Source organism: Alexandromys fortis, unplaced genomic scaffold (genome assembly GCF_014885135.2).
Source record: "Alexandromys fortis isolate MF-2015 unplaced genomic scaffold, M_Fortis_MF-2015_v1.1 scaffold_27, whole genome shotgun sequence".
Classification (NCBI taxonomy): Eukaryota; Metazoa; Chordata; class Mammalia; order Rodentia; family Cricetidae; genus Alexandromys; species Alexandromys fortis.
The window spans coordinates 10,732,676-10,751,942 of record NW_026067952.1 but is presented as its reverse complement, the minus strand read 5'-3'; the positions used below and the strand labels follow the sequence as shown (position 1 = coordinate 10,751,942).

At 51.5% G+C, this 19,267-nt stretch overlaps 1 protein-coding gene across 2 annotated transcripts in view; it reads left to right on the top strand.

Annotated features, from left to right (window-relative positions):
• The first annotated feature begins 5,086 nt into the window (after positions 1 to 5,086).
• The window catches only part of Epb41l1 (erythrocyte membrane protein band 4.1 like 1), a 120,643-nt gene continuing 106,462 nt past the window's right edge, over positions 5,087 to 19,267 (top strand). For both annotated transcript variants that reach the window (XM_050151148.1, XM_050151149.1), the window contains exon 1: positions 5,087 to 5,306. The gene's annotated coding sequence lies outside the window, so the exon portion shown is untranslated. The remainder of the gene's footprint in view (positions 5,307 to 19,267) is intronic.

Genomic DNA, 19,267 nt, shown 5'->3' with positions numbered 1-19,267 from the left:
ATGTCGTTTTATATAAAGGACTTGAACATCTACCATTTTGGTACCCACAGTGGGATTTCCTAGACTCAAATACTAACAGATCCAAAGGATGTCAGTCTAAGTTTGTCCTTTCTCTTATCCTCTCTGAAGGGTGGGAATACGCCCTCCTTTGTCACAGGCACCCTCGGCCCCTGATGGCTTGCTTACATGGCGCCCCGGGGTGGGTGAGGTGGACCGTTCTCTCGAGGATGACAACACTGCCCTACTTTCCACCTCTCTAAACTGAGTTTAGCACCTTGTGCTTAGGTGACTCTGACAGGTCAGGACCACATGACTCACCTCGTGAGCCTGCCACACCGTCACCAGCGGGCCCTGGGCCAGGCAGGGTGTGTGACTCGGAGAAGGGAAGCGGAAATAACTTTCGCCTTCCAGTGAGCTTTCCCTTCCCCCAGGAAAAAGATAGACAGTCCTTCCCTTAGGTTGGCCAGGCAATTTCCTTCTAGGAGGAAGAGGGAAGTGCAGAATAAAGAGCCGAGAGGAGGACGAGCACCCACCATACCACAGACAGCTTGGCCAACTGGTCCAAAGGCTGCACTTACCCTCTGAGCATCCCTTTTCCCTGCTGAGAACTGGGGATCTTGTCTTGTTCTCCTTAGTTAGTTTTAAAACACTCAGCAGAGTGTTGGGTCTCTTCAGGAGTGCAGCCTTGAAATCACAGGCTTCAGAGCTGACAGACCAAGAGGCTGCAGAAGATTTAGAATTTCTGCAAGCCACGGCGTCCTCTTCTATAAAATGGAGATAATAATTAGAGCTATCTCCCAGGATGAGAAAATTATGCAGGTGCCTAGCATGCACCAAGGGCTCAATAATGTTGGTTATTTCCAAACAAGATAATGGTGCTGATTATGTAAGGAACAACCCAAGGAAGGCTCACTGGTGAAAAGAGGTCGGGGAGTAGTTGGGGGTAGACTGTGTGCTCTGACGTGCAACACCGCGGGGTTCAATCCTCCAAAGTGAAGGAAGAACAGAGGACAGAGTCAGCTGGTGGATTCCTTTAGTCAAGAATGGGGTGTGGCTCCCCGGAATGAGGAAGCCACCCAGGAGGTGACCAAGCACACAGCACAAGATTTGAAGATCTGGTGGGGGAGGGGGAGGGTTTTGTTTGCTGACCCTTTGGAAAGCTCGGCGGCCCTTGTTCCTCATCGTCTCCATCTCTTCTCTGGTGTCCCCAACAAGCTCGGTCACCAAACCCTATTGCGGCTTCTTTGAAATGATAATAACGATACTGAGTTGTTACTTTGACAATTATACAGCTCTTCTTCTATGCTATCCTAGTAACCTTTCGTTCCCTGTCTCCCGGTTCAAAGGATCCAGAGGTAGGAGGGGCCATGGGATCACTCCGAATGCTGTGCTTGGAAAGACTGAAACCTGGGAGAGCAGTCATCCACAGGCAAACAATAGGCTAGTGACAGAGGCAGAATTACAGGAACGCAGGTCCTAACTCCAGCCCAGGTCTCCTTTCAGGTCACACCTGATTTCCTGGGCTACTGCAATCTCCCAAACGGATCCCCCCTGACTCTAGCCTCTTCCTGTGAACTTTTTCTGGTGTGGTAGTGCCCCCATCAGAGGTGAGTTCTATGGTCCTGCTGTGGTCCAGCCAGGGCAGCGCCGACCACCCATGATGGTCTAGCAGGATGGCCCTGATCTAGACTTTCCCTACTATTAGAACTGGCTTGTTTCCACCTATCTTGCCTCTCAGTGAAGATGTGGTCTTTGAGTAGGGTATTGACAGGAAGTTGGTCAAAGTGACCCCTACCAAATTTGGGTTAGCTCTAAATACTAGAGAGGGTTTTTGTTTCTTTCTTGGCCTTTCTCTTCCCCCAGTGCTGGAGAACAGAGCTCAGGGCTTCCCCCAACGCTAGACAGGTGCTCTACCCACTGAACTGCATCCCCAGCTCTACAGAGATCTTTATGGTGAGCAGTACTCGTCCTCCTGGATGTCTATCCATGGAAGCCGAATGTAACTCCTTCAAACTCGGTCAGTCAGACAATCAGTAAGCAATGCTTCATCTGACCCAGGTCTTGGGTGGACTAAGTGCAGATCTTCCTTCAGAGGAACCCTGAGGGTTCATGTACACAGATAGTTGGTCTTGCTTAGTAGACATAAACGAAGTAATAGGGAACAGATCACATCCCCTTTCTGGGTGTCAGCCTACAGATGGCTGGAGAGAGCCACCACACCCTTTTCCAGGCCATTTACAGAACATTATATCATGTGATGTTCGGGTCCTCAACCTTCTGGTCCCCTCCTGTAGACATTTGTCAGCGTGACAGTGTTTCTTTCAGATGTGGGGCCTAGAGCTAAGTCCTGGGGCCTAGCTAGGATCTCTCTAGGACAAGAGACAAAACTGCTTTGCTGCTGGTTTCAGTTGATAGAATACAGTCATATCTTGTCCTCCCCCACTCCCCAACTGCATCACTGAGCTGAAGGTCAAGTAAAAATCTTGGAAACTGTTCTTAATCTAGATTCTTCTATACTGTGTTTTGTGCACTTGGATCTCATGGAGACACTCTCTAGTTACCAGCCCCTCACATGGCCGTTAGGTTCCTTAGCCACCAGCCACATCTCAACTGCTCAGTAGCCACGGGGAGCTAGTGGCTACAGACAGCGTGGGCATAGAACGTTTTCTCAGACAACTGTGGTATGAACCTAAGGACAGGACTTTATACTTATTCTGAGTGGAAGCTCATTTTGTTAGTTTGGGCTCAGTCTTTAAGCTGTTGAGGCCTTCTGGAATCTTCTACTGGTTTCCACAGTACATTCTGTGTGTGTGTGTGTGTGTGTGTGTGTGTGTCCTTCCTGTTGGAAGCAGCAAATCTGATTAGCAGTTCCTATCTCCTCAGCTTCACCTAAACCCACTGATAAAAGCCCTCTCCCAGAGCAGAGAGCAGAGGAACCACACCCGTGCCGTCAAATAGTCCTATAATAAATTAGGTCTCTGAATCAGGGTCTGAGCTGGGTACCAGGCAAATGCAGGGAGACAGGAAACACGGTAAGCAGAGTCCTGTGATGGTGGACGCTGACTGGATAGTTCAGTTACCTTCACCTCGTAATCCGTAATCTGGGCTGGCCTGATAGTCAAGTCTGGGAGTTCAAAGTCAGTTTCCAGGGTTCAGATCCTGGCTCTGCCACTTTTCAGCTAATGTAGTGATTTTGCGGTAATTTCTACTCTCTGGTGTAACTCTAGAGATCACATGAGTTAATGCAAGTATGACTTGCTTTGTTTTATTTTATTTTGTTTTTTAGAGACAGGGTTTCTCTGTGTAGCCCTGGCTGTCCTGGAACTCACTTTGTAGACCACGCTGGCCTTGAGTTTACAGAGACCCGCCTGCCTCTGCCTCCTGAGTGCTGGGATTAAAGGCATGTGCCACCATTGCCTGACTAGGTTGACTCTTTTTTTTTAAAATATTTATTTATTTATTATGTATACAATATTTTGTCTGTGTGTATGTCTGCAGTCCAGAAGAGGGCACCAGACCTCATTCCAGATGGTTGTGAGCCACCATGTGGTTGCCGGGAATTGAACTCAGGACCTTTGGACAAGCAGGCAATGCTCTTAACCACTGAGCCATCTCTCCAGCCCCTAGGTTGACTCTTAAAACAAGGCCTGGAACATAAGTGTTTCTAATAAGCGAGTTGTTAGTCCCTGTGATAAACTTAATTTGCATCCTGGACTTTTTGAGCCTTGCTGTGGAGGAAAACTGGGCAAGCTCTGCTCAGTCCTGTGTTGGGCACTTTGGTTTCTGTAGTTTATCAGTGTCCTTGGAGGTCCACGCTGTGCCTCCCCCCTCTGGATTTATCCAGTCAGCTGTTGGCTTCCAGTCTGCTCTTAGCAGCCTGTACTGATGCGGGAGGGGAGTTGGGTGGGAGTACAGCAAAGAACCAGAATTCCTGGCCTTGGCTTTGACGCTGTGCTACCTGGGGCAGACCTACGTGGATCACAGCTGCCTCTTGGTTAGGGCCAAGTGAGGCGAGGCGGTGAAGGTGTTTGCATTTAGGCGTCTTTGCTCGTGTTGTCATCTGCGGCCTGACTTATAGTAAAACGCTGTAAGGTCTCACATTTACTTCTTTCTCGTTTCTTCCCTTCACAATCTAATAAAGGAGGCTCAGGGCTCCTGGCCTTACTGAGGTCTTGTGGTGAGAATCCAAGCGCAGGAATTCCCTCGGTTTCCTGTCTATGTCCAGGGGCACTGGTAGATGCTCTACCTTCTCGGGTGCTAGCTTCCCTTCACTGTTCTGGTTAGTTGCCCTTTCCTATGTTTGGCTTTAAGTGTGTTCGAAGCAGGACTTTTGGCAGGAGTCCGCTAAGGGCCAGGGAGGATATAATCCTAATTTAGGAAAGCGCTTTACTTTGGACATGCTTGGATCTGTGGGTCCTAGGGTCCCAGGGTCCCAGGACCAGGGGCTCGGCCCTTTCTGAGCTCCCAGAGAGTGCAAAGGGGCTGTCACCTGAGACTGGCTGGAAAGAGCTGCACGGCCCTTAGCAGCTTCGGCCGTCTGAACAATAGGAGGGAGGCTGGGGGTTGGTGGGCGTCGGCCAGGTCCTCGCCAGAGGGAAAGGAGACCTGGTGGAGCTGCTGGGCCACCAGGTTAGCTCAGGCCACCGGCCTGAAAGCTGAGCGGGCTTGGTGCCGGCGGCGATTCTGGAGGAGGTGGAGTAGGGGCAAGCCTACCGGGCTGGGACCTGGAAGTAGAGAAGGCTCGGTGTGGTGTCTCCTCCTCCAGGTCCCGCTGCTCGCCCGGGCCTCTGAGCTCAACAGAGGCTCAGGTGGGCGCCTGGCCCACGTGGGGAGGCAAGCGTCGTGGGCTCGTGAGGCGCACCCCCCCTCCAAGCGCCCCTCCCTGGGACCGTACGCGGGGGCTCCGGGGTAGCTGGGCTCTCGGGGCCAGTGGGTTGCGCTCGCGGCTCGCACGCCCTTCGGCCGCTGTCCGGCCGGGTTCGCAGCCGCCTCCTCCCAGGGAGCCGCCGGGGCGGGGCAGAGGGGGAGAGGGGGTGTGCGGAGCGGGCGGGGAGGGGGCTGAGCGCTGTGGGAGGGAGCGAAGGAGAGAGCGAACGAGCTGGGCATTTCTGCGCAGCTTCTGAGCGCCTCGGAGCCCGCCAGGGCGGCCACTGAACGCAAGGATCGAGAGACAGACAGACAGACTGCTCCCGGAAGCCGCGCCGCCAGGGCGCGGAGACCGCGCAGGCTGTCGGCTGCGTCCCGAGCCTCGAGTACTGGAGGACGTGCGTGGCCAGAGCCGCGAGCTTTGATTCGTGTTTTTGCGGGTACGTGTGTCGGGGTCCCGGTCTCGGGGTGTGCGTTGAGTGTGAACACGCGTGTATCTGTGGATCGGTACAAGTGGTTGTTTGGCGTGTACGCGCGTGTGCATCTGTGTAAGGGTGTGCGCCTTGGGGCCGGGTGGTGTGCTAATCTGAGTGAGGGTCTATGTGTCTGCTTGTGCTTATCCGCGTATGTGCCCGGAGAGGGTGTGTCCCAATGTGTAGCAGTGTGTACATCTGGATGAGGGTGTGTGTCTGTACCAATGGCTTCGCTTGTGGCTGAAGCCTATGGCGTGTGTGTGTGTGTGTATTTCGCTGTGTGCGCGCCAGTGTGACTCCCCGTGTTTGTATGTGTGTGCGCGCGTGTGAGGGCGGGTGTGCACCCGCGTAGCCCCTGTGTGCGTGTGCTCGGCTTTGTCTCCGCACTGCCGGGAGGAAGGGGGTGGGGGCGGCGGCCGAGGCGCTGGCGTCGCCCGGAGCCCCGCACTAGCCGGGGAAGTGGGTGTCAGCCGCGATGGGGGCATCCTAGCTGAGTGGAGACTCCCTGCTGGCAGGTGGGCAGCCACGCCCGGGGTACTGGAGAGAGCCCTACTGACAGCAGAGCCTGGTTCTCGGTTGAGCTGGAGCGGAGGGCGTGGCCTGCCTGACTCCCGGGTGTGTGCTTGTGAGGGGTGGGGTGGGTGATTGGGTGTGAAGGAGTGGGTGTGTGCTAGCGTGGGTGTGGGGTGCTGATAGCAACAGCGACCTCTCGGCTAGTGACCCAGCGGGCTCTGAGATCCGTTTCCTTGTGACAAGAACCATCACCTAGGACCAGAGGCAGCCCAGCTTGGTCAGCTATACTTACACCCTCACCCTCTTACTGGGCAGAGCAGTAGCCTAGGTACCCTAAAAGGACTAGTAAGACTGATCACTGTCTTAAAGGGCCAGCGCCCCATTCCAAGGAATCCCCTCTCAGGAGGCCTCTGTACTTAGAGAGATGTGTCTGTACCTTTCCCCCCATGTACTGGGCACTGCATGCATGTCCAGTCTGTGTGCCTTCTCCCTGTGATAAGATAATTCTGCATTTATATGTGCATCTGTTTTGATCAGTTCTGGTATATTTGTTTTTATGTGTGTGTGTCTGTTTGTGTATTGGTGAGCTTGCATGTGGGGCTGTAAGAGAAGTGCCATTTTGCTGCTAACTGGAATAGAACCACCACCCCCATATTTGAAAAACAAGGTGAAAAGGAAGTTTGGGGATTTGGGCACTGGCTTCGCCGGTTTCAGCAACTGGTACTGAAATGTATGTAGGTAGGTTGGGTTTGACAAGGATCTAGAGAAGCAGTCTTCCAGAGGGAAGGAAAGAGAAGGGCCTGCAAGCTCGCTCAAACCTTCTCCTGGCTCTTCTTGGTAACTCCCCTCCTCCTTGCTGCTTGGCGTGTGTACAAGGATAAGTGTGCAGGATCTGGAGTGGAAAGGGGGGAGCTGGGAGTGTAAAAGGAAGATAAGAGGATGGTGATGGGGGTGGGGGGCAAAGGCAGATTTCTGCGACTCTTACACTGTTTTCCTGCCAAAGGCAGCAGAGGCAGGGAAAGCTGGGGTCCATGTCTCCTTCCCCGAATACACATCTCAGGAGACGGTGCTGGGGCTGCCGTTCACAAACACTGCAGCGTGGTTCAGAGTTCACTTTTGACAATAGTCAAACGCTTTTTGTGTTGATTTGTATTAGATTTCTTTTCTCTTAAAGACTCAACTTCCTGAGCCTCAGTTTCTCTGGTTAGATGGCTGGAGGAGGGCTCAGGGTTGGGGGGTTGAGGCTGGACTTTTCTCAGAGTGCTAGGCTGGTCTCATTACTACTGGAAAGATTTAGGAATTCACTGTTCTTAAAAAAATTGTTACATTTTATATATATGGAGGGGGCAAAGGTCAGAGGATAACTTTTAAGATTCAGTTCTCTCCTTTTACTATGTGGGCCTCAGGGATTGAACTCAGGTCGTCAGGCTTGGTAGGAAATGCCTTTACCCACTGAGACATCTTGCCTGCCAGGAATTCACCCTTCTTCCCCCCAGAGAGCCTGGCTGTCTTCCCTATTCACTATCTGCCACTCTCCTCACGAGAGCCTATTGCACTAGACCCCGGCGTGGTCAGCTTACCACCTGCAGCAGGGTTACCAGCTTCTTAGAAATGCAAATTTGGAGCCTCGTGGTAGACCTACACAACACGAAAATCCAAGGACAAGGACGGGGCCTAGCAATCTGTGTTTTAACAAATGCAAATTCTTCTGACCTGCTCTGCTGCTCAAGAAAGGAACCAGGAACTTCTAGGTTGAAACAAGGGCAAAGCCCCTCCTTTCTTCAGTCCTCCTGCACGTTCCTGGCTTAGCCCTGAAGCCTATTTTAGTAGACTAGGGGTTCTAACTTCAAGCTCTGGATCTTCCTTAGGATCTTAGACAATGACGCCTTTGCTGCCCAAAGCAAGATCTCACCCTGCAGCTTTTCCCCATTCTGCTTGTTTCCCCAAATCTTACAGTGACTTACAAAAAGGCAGGTAAAATCCAGTCCTTGCCCCCTTGACTTTGGCTGGCATTTTGTGCATGCAGGTCCCTCTGACTAGCACACGGGTCCTCTGTCTTTTTGGGGGAGGGGTGGGACTTTGCCAGATCCCTAGGTTAGGCGAGTATTTTCCTTCCTCCATTTTTTTTTTTCGAGACAGGGTTTCTTTGTAGACCAGGCTGGCCTCGAACTCCCAGAGATCCGCCTGCCTCTGCCTCCCGAGTGCTGGGATTAAAGGCGTGCGCCACCACCGCCCAGCCCCTTCCTCCATTCTTAGAGCCCCTGTCTCTCCTAGGGCTTGAATTTGTTAATGGTTTGTTTGTCTCCCTCCACTAGATTGTGAGTGCCATCTGGGCAGGGACTGGCTTGTTAATCTTCCTAGTGTCCCACATAGTCTCTGGCTTTTGACTTTTGTTTAATAAGTCTGTCAAATGAACTAATTTCTAAAATAGGAGATGATATTAAATAATGACCTTTCTTAAGCTTCTCCTTAAGTTTAGGTGTTGTACTATCCGAGCAGGATACGGATTGTTCTCAGACAGGTTCGTCTTTTTCCTTCTGTGTCTCCTGACTCTCACTGTGTGTCCCAAGCTGTGCTGGCTCTGCCTGGGGAAGGTGAGGGGAAGCTCTTGGGAGACACAGCCTAGCTTGTGTTCTGTGTCCTCCTGGAGTAGGATCCTATGATACCCTGCAGAGGAAGAGCAATGAATGAGGTTTCTAAAGGTGCAGGGTGTGACTGGACACATCACTGTCTCTCCTTTGCGTGAGTCTTCTGCCGTCTAGTGAAGGTGTGGGGATGAATGGTCTTAGGGTAGCAGTCCTTCCTGACCAAGTGAGGGTTTGGCCCAAGACGCCCTAGGGGATGTTGAAAAGCGTGACTAGTGTGAACCCTGTACATTCTATATTTTCTTCCTATTGAGCTGAGAATTGTCATCTTCTCACTTAAAGGAAATGCCGTGTGGCTTCTCCGGTACATCTCCATTGCCAGTGTCACTATTGTTATACATTGGGGCCACTGTTGTGTGAAATAAGGATTGAATGCACGAGACGGGATCCCAGTGCAACAGTTGGCCTGATAACTGAGATGGCGGGTGTGTGTGTGTGTGTATGTGTGTGACTAACTGGTAGGGAACAGACAGACACATGGGACGAAGAGTGATTCATGTCTTAAGAGAAAAAAAAGGCTTTATCGTGCTACTCAGAGCGGTCTACAACTTAAAATGTATGGGCTGTGGTTTCTGGAATTTTGCATTTAATATTTCCAAACCGTAGTTGATACTGAATCAGCTAAGGAGGGGCTGATACGGTCACGGACACTGGTGCCGGAGTCCTCCAGGCTTTGCCTTATACTCTTCACCTGTAAAACGAACCAATAGAAGTCTCTGTTTCACGGGGTGGCTTTGAGAAGGAGAGGAGAAAACACATATGGAACGCTCAGCACAATGTGGGCACACATTTGGTAAATGTTAGCTGTTATTACTGTTATGGCTACCGCAGTTTGGGTCAACCTCCTTGAATGCCTAAGTGTGGGGCCTGGGCCTATAGAAAGAAAACCGAATACAGCCGGGTTCACACACCGCCTGGGGTGACAGCAGACACCAAAGCTGCCGGAGCACAAGGACGGCGTGCGAGGTGGGGAGGTGGCTGCCTAGAGGAGACGAAGAGATGGTGTTTGTGTTAGACACAGTCTTGTGGTAGTTGGGCCAGTGTGTGCAAAAGCAGTGTGGCTTTTTATCCCAGAGAGTTTCACGTGGTAGGGACAGAGTGAGTGATTGCAGAATCGGAGAGGCAGAATGGCTCCAGATCTGTAGAAAAGCGTGGCCTCGTCTTGCTGGGGTGGGGGGATTGGGAAAGAGACCAGGAAGGATTTGCATTTCAAAAGCAGCTCTCCAGGCGGTGGGAGATGCTGACTTTGGAGAGAGGAGGAGGATTGTTGATCAGGATCGGGTCAGGGTCCAGCCTGATAAACTCAAGGGGAGCCAGCTGTGTGTGCCTGTGTGTGTGTGTGTGTGTGTGTGTGTGTGTGTGTGTGTGTGTGAGAGAGAGAGAGAGAGAGAGAGAGAGAGAGAGAGAGAGAGAGAGAGAGAGAGAGAGAGAGACTTCTCTTGGACTTCAAGATTGTCTTAACTGGAGAGTGGGCTCCTGGAATCCAGACCTGTAGACTCTGCTACAGTGTGTTACCTTCCTGAGGCCCCAGACCAGGGAGCTCACAGCCACAGATCTATATTCTCTCGGTTCTGGAGGCGGGAAGCCCACCATCCACAATCATCCAGGTGGTACCCTCTGCTTCTGGAAGTCTCCCTGTTCCTCACTGACTTCTGGAGAAGGCCAGCTGTGGTGCCTTGGATGTGCTGCCCGGTCTGTCTCTGTCACCACCGACTTCCTCCCTGTCTGCAGCTCCTTTCCTAATCCCCTGCATTCTCATTTTAATTGAACTAATCTATCTGCAAAGACCCTATTTCCAAATAAGGTCATATTCTGAGGTTCTGCTTAGACAAGATGGGAAAGGGTGGGTGTCACTACTCAATCTACAGTAGACAGAAGACAGGAAAGAGCATAGGCCTTAGAGTCCTCAAGCTCAGATCCAAATTTAGGCTCTGAACAGAGTGGCCATGAGCCTTAGGTAGGGTAGGTCAGTTATGTTTTTCTCGGTCTTAGTTTTTTCACCTATGAAATGAGGACATCAGTTCCTACAGTATGTTATAGAGACAAGAGTGATCAGGATGAAGATATGAGCACATTAATTGGGGTGCTGCACAGTAGGCATTCAGTTATTACTTCCTCTGGGGCTCCCTCTTTTTCTGCCCTGAGTAGCTGAGAAAAATATTTAACCTTGCTACATTTCAGATGTGAAAAATTATCTTCTAGAGTCTAGAATTGGTCTAGAATCGTCTAGACCAAGCCTGGCAGATTCCAAATCCCAGGAGATAATGAGAAAGCTCTTTGTGAATTGCTTAAGGGTTTGTTGTTGTGATTTTTAATCATAACCTTCATCATCATAATAACCCTTGGCCATTGCCACATCCGTTGCTCCTCCACAGAGCCCAGCCCAGCCCACTCTTCTCCCAGGAGGGCCTCTTCTCCCTTACATAGAGGCTTTGCCTGTGAAGTGTTACCAGGCTCAAAGTTGGGGAAGCCCCAGACATGATTCTTGCTGTTTCCTCCTTGACCCGGGGAGGGAAAACTTAGGCTAAGAGAGAAGTGACGCCCCAAAGCGCCAGTGGCAATTGGGATACCTTCTCTGTGACTCCTGTTTTCACCAGCTGCAGCTTCCATCTCAGAAGCAGTTTAGGGCATGTAGATGCCTAGAGAGGGCCCTAGACAGAGGTCAGGGTTCAGCTGGGATGGTCAGCATCAAGGAAGAGGGCTCAGGAACTGGAGAGACAAATCAGCCGGTGAGAGTGCTCGCTGGACTTGCCGAGGACCCAGGTTCCCTTCCCAGCACCCAGTGGGTGGCTCCTAGCTGTAACTCTATTCCCCAGAGATTCAGCACCCTCTTCTGGCTTTATTGGCCACCAGGCAAACACATGGTAGGCGCACATACAGGGAGGCATATACCCATACAGACAAATCTCTAAAAAGAAAAGAAAGAGGTCCTTGGGGCCAGAGTGAGCCAGCAGTACCTGTGTGGCTGACCTGGCAGGTTGTTTTATTACCAGCCTGGCTGTGGCTGCCACTCTGTGTGCTCCAGTGGGCGGGGAGAAGGCTTCTGCAGCAGTGTGGAGAGCCAATGATACCCCATTGGCAGGCCTGTGCTTCCCTGCAGACTGGGTCCTTGTGATCCTTGCCTTGGGAAGGCCCAGGAAAGGGGTGAGGGGAGAGGATTTATCCTCTCTTGTCAGCTTCTGAGAAATCACCTTCCTTTTCTACCTCACTCTTCTCTCCTCCTTCCTCCTCTGTTCCCTCTCACTCTCTCCACCTTGCCGCTCTGCCTTCCTTGAGATTGTAGGTCTAAAGCTAAAGTAAGAGTCTGCAGAGCCACTTCAGGTGACCGATTTGGGGCTAGGGAGGATTAGAAAGCCTGGGGCTGTCAGAGACTTGGAAATCGCAGCTGTCAATTACCGGCTTCTGCTTCGCATCAGGTGCGGTGCTGAGCTTCCTGGGGCTTCTGACTCTTAATCCTTGCCACCACTACCCAGGGACACAGACTACAATCCCTGCCGTGTTAGAGGAGGCTAAATAACATGCCCAGGGCATACCTGGTGCTCAGCCAGCAAAAGGCACATGTGGGATTCAAATCTTGATCTGGCCAAAGCCCACAGGTATTTTTGAGTCTTTCTTGGGGCCAGTGAGACCATTTAGGGATCCATAGAGGTATATACAGTTGATCACATTCTATGAGCAAATTCTTCATTCTAAGTACAGAGACTTCAAGACAGGACTTCTGCCCCGAAGCCTGTGCTCTACCACAGTGTTGGGGACTACAGGCCTCAGGACTAGCCACGACTGCATCCACCATGTTCTGGGCAGCTGCCCATCTCTGGGAGAGATATGGCATCAGAGGAAGGACAAGACAGATTTGAAGGTTCTTTTGAGTTTTTTTTTATTACTTATGTATTTATTTTTGAGACAGGGTCTCACTGTGTGGCCTTGTTTTTCCTGGAACTTGTTATATAGGTTGGCATCAGACTCACAGAGATCCTCCTGCCTCTGCCTCCTGAGTGCTGGGATTAAAGGCCTGGGCCGCCACCCCTGGCTTCCTTTGCTTTTTTCCTAGTTGTTTCCCCACTAACCACCTTAGTTTCTCATAGATGATGTTGAGTCTTCTGGTTAAAGCAACCCATTGTCCTCAAGCCGTAGTTAGTTGTCTGCTCAGAAGGGGCTTAGGGGCTTAAGGGTCCCCTGGCTGGCTCAATGATGGCTGGAACTCTGGAGGAAGTGGGCAGGGAAGCAGAGGTCAGAGCCAGGAACCCCAGAGTCCCCTGTAGTAGGAAGAGGGAAGGCAGCATGCTGGAGCAGAGCGGTCTGGGCTGCCTCTTATTCCAAGTACAGCCAGGAGTCCAGATTCCCACACAGGCCAGCTCTGCACCTCACAGTGTCACCTTAGGTACTGGGCAGCTATGGTCTTATGCTGGATACCCACTCCCACCTTGCCCATTGACTATCAGCTGGGTAGCCCGGCCCAGCTCAGCCACCCACCTGCTTGCCTGAGACCTTGACCAAGGAGTTATACAGCTTCTAGCCACAGAGGCCTCTCCACAGGCAAGGAGGCAGAAACTGAGTATGTACAATCAATCATTCAAGGGAGAGTCTCATGCCCCTAAGTCCTAGGGTCCCCAAATATCAGGATTTTTAGACATCGTTCTTGCTCAGAACAACTCAGGAGGGCTGGTTTAGCCACCTTCCAGGATTCACATCAGAGCGATCTGTAAACTTCCGGAGCAGCAGGCATATTTTTTGCACTGTCCCAGGGAGGGCAGATTGGATGACGAGGCAATTTACCTGCATTTTCTAAGTCTTTGTGTCCCCACAAAAGTTTAGGACGGCCTCTTCAGTTTGTTTGCTTGTTTGTTTTGTTTCTGAGACAGGGTTTCTCTGTGTGTCTCTGGCTGTCTTGGAACTCACTCTGTAGACCAGGCTAGCCTCGAACTCAGAGAGATCCGCCTGCCTCTGCCTCCCATTAAAGACCTGTGCCGCTAGGCCCAGTGCCTCTTCAGCATGTTTATTATTGTTGTTTGTTTGTTTGTTTTTAAGACAGATTCTCACTCTTAGCCAAGGCTGACCTGGAACTTGTGTCTTTCCCCTGCCTCAGCCTCCCATGTGGAGGGGCTCAGGAGGAGGGGGAGCAGCAAGCTTCTTTTTTGCCAAGAATAATAATTTGCAGGACTGATGGCTCTTGATGCCACTGAGAGCACAGGGTGGGGTTGGGGGCTTGGGAAGTGGGACTGGGAGGGGAGCTTTAGTGGGAGGTAATGGGAAGCCAGTGAGGGTTGCTTAGAAGTGGCCCTAGGTGTCCAGCTCTTCTCTATGTGGGCTGGCGCTAAGGATGCCATGAAGTGGTCTTCAGTTCTGGCCTTTGCAGAGCCGTCTCTGTACCTGGCCAGGGTCAGGATGTGAACCCCAGTCTGTCTGAGTGCAAAGTGAACATTGACCCCAGAAATGTCAAGCTCTCTAAAGATCAGACAATTGACAGAGTAGAAAATATGCCTGCCTGACTCCCCCACCCCTCCATAGGATAACAGGCGTGAACCGCTATGCTCAGCTTCAGGACTTTTATGGAGTTAGAACTAACGTCTAGAGAAGGGCCAACAGGAAGCTGTCAGTGGGGCCATGTGGAGCGAGTGTTCCTAGCTAGGATCTTGGGTACACTGCTGACTGGCTTTGCTATGAAGGTGCCAAGTGACCAGTCCCTTGCTTATTCTGAATCTCAGTTTTCCCATATGAAGTGGGGGCTCAGCAAGATAATATCAAGGTTTCATGAGCCTTGATCTGGGGTTCTGGAAGGCATGTCTCCTGCTGCCCAGTCAGTCTCCTTTTGTGCCTCTGTGTCACCTCCTCTGGTGACCTGTCCTTAGCATCCATCTCCTGAGATTCTGGACAGAGCCCGGATTCAGGTTCCTCCTGTCCCCTCCCACGTGTCAAACCACATGCCTGGGCCCGCAGGTCCCAGCTCGCTCTCTTCCACCATGCCCACTTGCTAGAAGTGTGGCAGGTGCCTGCGAGTCTAGGGAAGTTCAAGGTGGTTTCTCTTCAGGTCTGTCTGGAGACTGGTGCCAAGCGGAGTGCAGGAAGAATTCCTGTCCAGAGACTCATGGGCCACGACCCATGCTCGCCTAGATCAGTCTTTGCCTGTGTTCCTCTGTTTCCCCTGCCAAGAAGGGCAGCTTTGCCTTTCCAAATCCCTGTCAGACTCCTGCACACCTTTTTCAAGTTTCTGCTCACGTGCCAGCCTCTAGCCCACAAAGCCTCACGAGCCCTCCTCCACCTCACAGTGAGATTCTCCTTACCTCCTCTACATTCCCACAGTGCCTTATCTATTCCCTTCCGGGGACAAGTTCTGCACCTTAGCTTTATCTGAGAGGTGTCTGATCTCTTTTCTACCGAGGTCTCATTCTCTGCTCCCCAGCCTCCTGCACAGAGCAGGTACTTACTCCAGTCCTGAAAGTTTTATTGGCCGAGAGCTGCCTCCAGCTTCGAGCTAGGCTGGTTTCTCTGGAACCCCTGTGGCCCACATCAATCACTGGAGGCCACAACTTCTCACGTAGCTCCTCCTTTATTTGTGGGTTGGAGAAAGGCCAAGCAGGGCAGTAGCTAAGAACTTAAATTCCACTCCCGATGCTTCCATTTGATGGCTGTGACTTCCTCTCAGCAAGTCCTGATTTTTCTCAGGTTAAAACAAAGGGATAAGTCTGGGCGTGGTAGTGCACACCTGTAATTCTAGCACTAGACAGACTGAGGCAGGAGGATTGTGAGTTTGAAGCCAACATGGGCTGTATAGAAGTGCTGTCTCAGTCCCTGCTTCCCCCCAACAAAACAAAACAAAATCATCAAGCCAAATCAAAGAGGTCGGGATGGCAAATACATTGGGGTGTGGAGAGCTGACTGGAGCCCTGTGTTGGGGTGTGGAGACCTAACTGGAGCCCCTTGTTGGGGTGTGGAGAGCTAACTGGAGCCCCGTGTAAAGTGCCCGGAGAACACGGCGGAGCGTAAGTGGCCAATACACTAGTATAATCCGTTATTTTTAAATTAATGATGATTGCTTCAGCAAATAAAGGACTTTCTCATGGCCAGAGTGAAGCCTTTCAACAGTTCTGAGGTTTTCAGGGTCTTAGGTCACTGGGGGCCGGTGAGACTCTCACGTAGGGAGCTAGCTTCCAGCTGAGAGGTGTCTGAGTGAACAAAGCGGTGGGCTGTGGGGAACAGAGGTGCCGCTAGGCTGGAAGGGCATGAGCTAGGAGAGAGATAGGAGTCTGGAGACAGCTGCTTCTTGTGCAGCATGGGGGTGGGGGGAGAGGGTGTGTTTATATGCAGGAAAGAGCAGAGTGGAAACACAGCCCCAGAGTCTCCCTGTGGAGGGGCTCAGGAGGAGGGGGAGCAGCAAGCTTCTTTTTTGCCAAGAATAATAATTTGCAGGACTGATGGCTCTTGATGCCACTGAGAGCACAGGGTGGGGATGGGGGCTTGGGAAGTGGGACTGGGAGGGGAGCTTTAGTGGGAGGTAATGGGAAGCCAGTGAGGGTTACTTAGAAGTGGCCCTAGGTGTCCAGCTCTTTTCTATGTGGGCTGGCGCTAAGGATGCCGTGAAGTGGTCTTCAGTTCTGGCCTTTGCAGAGCCGTCTCTGTACCTGGCCAGGATCAGGATGTGAACCCTGGTCTGTGTGAGTGTAAAGTGACCCCAGAAATGTCAAGATCTCCAAAGATCAGAAAACTGGCAGAGGAAAAGATCTGCCCATCCCTACCCCCTTTCCTGCCCCCCTTAGAGGGAACAGAGGCTCACTACCTAAGAGCCTTGTGGGAATTCACTTCTGAGCCTGTGGTGGGCTGTGGATCTAGGTCTGTGTTAGGGTTTGGGAGAAGGGTGAGGTGGGTGCCAGGGAATCCAAGGGTCGGAGATGCTAATCCTGTGTCAGGTTGGCAGCCATCTGTTGCCAGGGGTGTGGGATCCAGGTGAGTGGGATGTGTGCGGGCTGGAGCGTTCACTGTTCCAGGTCTTCCTTCTGGAAAAGGAGAATGGGCTGGGTAGGTGGGAGCTGGAGGCCTGTTGAGATGTGGGGGAAGCCAGAGGGTGGCCCGAGATGAATGAGGAGGCTGTTGCCAAGCAGCCAGAGACTGGGGAAAACTGCAGAGCCGCTCTCGCTGTGGGGCTGGCCCTGACCAGCCTGTGCCGTGGTGGGGTTTCGGCTGTGCCACTCAGAAATTAGAGCTCCCAAGGTCGTGGTAGGACGATTAGATCAGGAGTGGCTTTCAGGGCTGGAGACTTCCGAGCCGTGTTCCTGGCTGTTGTGCTGTCAGAAGGGTCTAGCGGTCCCAGGCTAAGACAGTCCTTCCCCGTCCCTTCTGTGAGTCTGCCCACCTACCCAGGCCTGTTTTATTCCAGTTTACCGCAACTCTTTATTTGCTTGTTAAAAATATTATTGATTAGCCTCCTACTATGCATCAGCATTGCCTCTGATTTGGAGGAGGGAACTTATGCCCGCCCCACTTGGCCTCTTCTTAGCCTCCAGTCTTTTAAGTCCCCTGGCCTTCAGGTAGGACTTTTTGCTGGATTTATCTTCAGGTGAACTGAAAGCCAAAGTTAATTGTTAAACCTAATGGCTGCTGAGTTTCACCCTGCTGGGCTGGCTGGAGGGGGCTGTGCTGGCCTTGTCCCCCCCCCCCAGGGGTGGAACTACCCAGGTTTTTCTGGTCTATACCTGCTACCTCTTCCCTACTATGAGGTGGGGGGGCTCTCTTTCCTAGGGGGGCAGCCTACCACTTGGACCCTCTCCCCTGCCTCCACAGAGGTGAGCCTGGGATGTGTCAGTATGAGTCCTGGCCCTGGTCCAAGGCCCTCTGCTTGAGTGCTCTTGGGAAGGCTGGGGAATTCCAGGTGCTAGCCCAGGGGACCCAGAATGCAGACAGTCAGTTTACTGCACCAGCCTTGCCCGCTGTGGTCTTTGATGAGGAGAGACAAGGAAGAAGTGACAGTGGCCCAAACCCTCCGTACTATGAGTCCATAGGAACTCCACTGACAGCTGCAGCACCCTGCTCACCACCGGCCGCCCCCAGCCTTTCACTGAGTTTCTTGTTCATGCCCTTCCTCCCTCTATACTTTAGGCACAGGTCCTTTAGCATAGAGCGAAGGCTTATTTCTTCTGTAGAAGGCGAGCCTGAGGCAGGCCCTGTCAATGCTGGTGACCTTCGGCAAACGGACGCCTCTCTGAGATACGTTGTCATCCTCTGAACTCTGGTCCCTCCATCACCAACACTGTGGCTGTAACAGGCTGCAAAGGTGGATATTAACATTGGCCTCAGCAGGGGGTGTAAAATGAGTAGCTATGGCTCTTTTTTTTAAAAAAAAAGTATTTATTTATTTATTTAGTATACAATATTCTGTCTGCTGATATGCCTGTAGGCCAGAAGAGGGCGCCAGACCTCATTACAGATGGTTGTGAGCCACCATGTGGTTGCTGGGAATTGAACTCAGGACCTTTGGAAGAGCAGGCAATGCTCTTAACCACTGAGCCATCTCTCCAGCCCCCTACGGCTCTTTTATGACTTGGCTATTCCTCTGAAGCTTAGCTCTGGGCCAGACCCAAGGAGGTCACCACCTCACACCCCAAGGACCCGCTGTAGAGTGCTCACTCCAACAGAGTTGCTGCTGAGCATTCCAGGTGTGACTGGTGAGGCCAAAGAACTGACTCTAAATTCTGTTGATAATTTCATTTTAACCAACTAGACATTTAAAGCAATATTCCATTTAGTTGTAGACAAACTTCTATGAATATTTGGGAAATAAGATTTGTCAATGCGTTGTTTTTTTTTTTAATTTTAAAAGCTAAATATTGGGGGCTGGCAAGATGGTTCAGAGGTTAAAAGCACTGACTGCCGGTTGCTCTTCCAGAGGTCCTGAGTTCAATTCCCAGCAACCACATGGAGGCTCATAACCATGAGATCTGGTGCATACATGCAGACAGAACATTGTATACTCCTGTGGGAGAATGCTCTTGTACCCTGTAAAGATCTGTCACTTGTATTGATTTAATAAATTGATGATTGGCCAGGAAAGGGTTTATTTGGCTTACACTTCCACATCACTGTTCATCATGGGATGAATTCAAAACAGGAACTCAAACAGGGTAAGAACCTAGAGACAGGAACTGATGTGGAGGCTATGGATGGGTGCTGTTTACTGGCTTGCTCCCCATGGCTTGCTCAGCCTGACATGTTACAGAATCCAGGACCACCAGCCCGAGGATGCCACCATCCACAATGGGCTGGGCCCTCCCCCATCAATCACTAATCAAGAATATGTTCTACAGGCTTGCTACAGCATGATCTTATAGAGACACTTTATTATTTGTTTATTTATCTGATTTTTGGCTTTTCGAGACAGATTTTTCTCCGTGTTAACAGCAACCTTGGCTGTCCTAGAACTTGCTTTGTAGACCAGGCTGTCCTGGAACTCTGAACGCACAGAGATCCGCCTACTGGGGTTAAAGGCAGGCGTCACCAAGCCCTATTGTGGACGCACTTTTCTTATTTGAAGTTCTTTCCTTTCAGATAACTCTAGCTTGGGTTAAGCTGACATAAAACTGCCCGGCCCTGTTGCTCCTCCTGCCTCAGGCTCCTCAGTTAGCTACGATGGCAGGCCCCTGTAACACTACAAGGCTCTGGAAAGACTAGCTGTCTGAGGGACTCTGGGGAGACAGCGGGCCTGATATTCCTTCTCTCACCCCCAAACCCAGAGGGATGCTTCTTGGTGCGACGTCACCCTGGATCATCCCACAGCCTCCA